Source organism: Cyanistes caeruleus, chromosome Z (assembly GCF_971803275.1).
Source record: "Cyanistes caeruleus chromosome Z, bCyaCae1.hap1.1, whole genome shotgun sequence".
Classification (NCBI taxonomy): domain Eukaryota; kingdom Metazoa; phylum Chordata; class Aves; order Passeriformes; family Paridae; genus Cyanistes; species Cyanistes caeruleus.
This window is the reverse complement of record NC_141732.1, coordinates 4,858,014-4,861,772: the sequence shown is the minus strand read 5'-3', so window position 1 is coordinate 4,861,772 and position 3,759 is coordinate 4,858,014.

The following is a 3,759-nucleotide window of genomic DNA, read 5'->3' as shown; positions in this document are numbered from 1 at the left end:
CCCAACTCCTCCCTGAGCCATAGTCGCTGCTGGATCAGGAGTCTTGTTAGGTTTGTGGCTTTTGGATTAGCAAGACCCTTTATTAACTGGGACCAAAAACCTTCTCTGAATGGCTAAACCCTGAATTACTGAGCCTTATTCTCCTGGTCTCCAGGAAAGGTCATTGGTGTAGGCCTCCTTGCATCTTCAGTGTAAAAATGTGTCACTGTGGGTGGTCACTCTCTCAGCTACTGTGCACCAGCTTTGTGGAAGTCATGGCCTATTGACACTGAGAACATCTCTACCTTCCCTTTGTAGGAATCTGAATTTAAGCCATGCAGTATTTGTGTAGCTGGTTAAGAGTTTAACCAGTTATTCGCCCTGTAGGATGAATAAAATTTAAAACTGTGAGTTTGCAGGGAGTAATTTGGCTACTTTAACTTGCAAAAGGACTGTCAAGTTTAGGATGCCTATGCTGTACTACATAGCTGAATTTGTTAATAAGCACACATTGCTTAATAGATCTAAACCCCAAACACTTTGATCATGATAATAGTATTTCCTTATATACACAGTGTGATGATGGCTTGGGACTAAATTAAAACATTTTCAGTAGTTTCCAGCTTAGTTAAATCAAAGTCTTTAATCCCACAGATATTTTGCAATTAATTTTGTAAGACGGGTAAACTTCCAGCATTTTGTTTTGTGTTAGTGGACATAACACAGTTATTTTATACTTCAGCAAGGAAAGTAAACATTAAAGTTTACTTTAATGTTTAACATTAACAGTAACAACAAGCATCAACCAGCAGACATGAACAGCCATGGATTTAACATGGTAAAAAAAGTTAAGTTTCAGGTTACACTTTGTCCTATAAACTTCGTATCTTTAGTGAATTGTGCTGGTAATAGGTCTCTTTTTATTTATTCCATCACAAAACCATGTTCTGTGCAAATGTTGGTGAAAGCAAAATTGTGATTTTAAAAATGGCCAAGTTTGCTTTTTTTCTTTGTTTGTTTTGGCTTTTTGTTTGTTTGTTTGTTTGTGGGGGGTTGTTTTTACTTATTTTGGGGGGATGCTTCTTTGTTTTTTGGGTTTTTTGTTGTTTTGGGTTTGGTTTTTTTTGGGTTTGGGGTTTTTTTGTTTTACTTCGGTATTTTTGGTTTTTGTTTTGTTGTTTTGGGTTTTTTTGGTTGTTTGGTTGGTTGGTTTTTGGTTTTTTTGACCGTTTGCAGGAGAAGATAATTAAGGGTGTGTGGAATAAAGTAAACTTGGGGTGAACACAAGTGATTTAGATCAGCGTTCTTCCTGCAGCTGTGTATGCCAGCCATGTACTCCATGCTGCTGCTTTAATGCACAAGGCACAGAGGAGTCCTGTGTTCTGAATAACTTTATCCTTGAATCTCTGGCTGGAGCTAATGTGGCACACTGAAAGGAGCATTAATAAGGTAGAGGAGCAGTCTTCATGACCTTGTTTAGACGGTGGCAGGAGAACCACGAGATTTCACTGAGGAGCTGCTCCTCCTCTGTCATCAGGACCTGAAGCACTTTCATTTTGTTGGGAAGAGTTGGTTGCATCCAGGATTATGCACAGGGGCTGTGCTGTGTAACACATCTTGCTCTGCCATGTGATGTGAATAGATATGAGGAATACATCTATTTTGAAACTTGCAGCGGTGAAGAACCACTGAAGGTGCTCACAGAGGCTGGAAGATCCCGCAGGGAGCCGCAGGATCACAAAGGGATTAAAAACTGCAGCAGCAGAGCCCACTGCCCACATTCCTACAGACACACACACTGACAGAGCTGGGAACAGCTCTGACACAGCACACATATGCAAATCACTGGGACACTGCTTAACTTCAAAGTTCAGTGGGAGGGTTGGTGCTGGGGACTTGGGGACTCAGTGGCACATCAGTGGTCACATCAGTGGTCACATCAGTGGTCACATCAGTCACCCCCCTTGTTGGAGGCAAAGGGTGGATCAAGAGGAGGTGATGTGCCCCTTGTGCCTGCCATGGTAGCTGCTGCCTGCTTCTTCCAAATATGAGTTTCCTTACTGTTTTCCTCTTTGTCCCCTTCAGATGCACTTCCTCCTTCTTCATCATGCTTCTTTTCTCCCTTTGAGGCACAATGTTCCTTCCCCCTCCTAGCCTCCCTCTTTGTTAGTTGCCTCTCCTTTTATTCTGCAAATACATGCAAACACTGAAGGACTTTGAGCAGATTCAATCTGGTACCTCTGTCTAGCCCCAGAACCAAGCTGAGTTTTGTGTATTCTCTTCCACTTTGTTCTGGTTTATTGTATCTCTTCCTTCTGGACTGCTTTAAATTGTTCACTGAGGAATTCCAAGTCTTTATTTAATGATTTAGCAGAGCTTCTCTCTGAACTCACAGTAAATTTCACCGAGCATCTGTTTGTGAGTTTGAATTTTGTCTTGCTCTGAAATCTTACACTTGCAGTACATGGTTTTATAGCACTCTTAGATTCATTTAATCTTGTGTAACACATGAATGATCCCACTCATTCTAAAGGCCACATGCTTGATTTGGTAATTACTATGGGTCTGTCTCTGACTAGTTTGGTTTTGTCTCTGTTTCTTGTCTGTTAATTATTTCATGAGATCTTGCTGTATCTTATCTCTCATCTCCAGTTCATAGTGATATTTATTGTTCTCCTTTTTAATCACAAAATTTGAATTCTGTGGAAGAAGTTCTGCAGTTTGTTTTTTTTTTACTTTTAATGCCATGGCCATATTTAGTTTATCAGTTTTGTTGCCTAAGAAGCCATCAGACACATTACCCTTTCACATACTAGGTCTGTGCTCTTCCAAGACCATCTCTAAGCTCTGGTAGCCTGGTGATTTTGTAAGTCAAAATGTCAAGGCAATGACCAGGTAGGTCTTAGACAAGCCTGTGAGAAAGCATGATCTTTACTGGCTCTAAATGTTCAAAAATCCTCTTGTGAAGCTCTCCCTCCTCTAATAAAAAAACAAACAAAACCAAAAAACAAACAAACAAACAAAAAAATAAAATACAAACAAACAAACAAAAAACCCACAAAACCAAAAAAATCCTCTCATCCCGGCCTGTGGTTACTTTCAGAATCATTTGACCTGATTTTGTGGGTGCATGTGTGTGTGTGTGCATGTGAAGAAATAAGTTAGGAGGTTCCCTGCACAGCCATTTAGCAGGCCTACAGGCGTAAAAACAGGGCCATCTCCAAGTGTCCTGAATTCCCTTTGTGTCCCAGCCCCTGGCAACAGAGAAAGCTAAACATTTCTGAAAAGTTATTCAGAAGGTTTAAACAGAGCCTGCTTTAGGACATGCATGTAGCTGCAATTGTAGACTGCTTGAAAAGCCTTCCTTCCTTCCTTCCTTCCTTCCTTCCTTCCTTCCTTCCTTCCTTCCTTCCTTCCTTCCTTCCTTCCTTCCTTCCTTCCTTCCTTCCTTCCTTCCTTCCTTCCTTCCTTCCTTCCTTCCTTCCTTCCTTCCTTCCTTCCTTCCTCCCTTCCTCCCTCCCTCCCTCCCTCCCTCCCTCCCTCCCTCCCTCCCTCCCTCCCTCCCTCCCTCCCTCCCTCCCTCCCTCCCTCCCTCCCTCCCTCCCTCCCTCCCTCCCTCCCTCCCTCCCTCCCTCCCTTCCTTCCTTCCTTCCTTCCTTCCTTCCTTCCTTCCTTCCTTCCTTCCTTCCTTCCTTCCTTCCTTCCTTCCTTCCTTCCTTCCTTCCTTCCTTCCTTCCTTCCTTCCTTCCTTCCTTCCTTCCTTCCTTCCTTCCTTCCTTC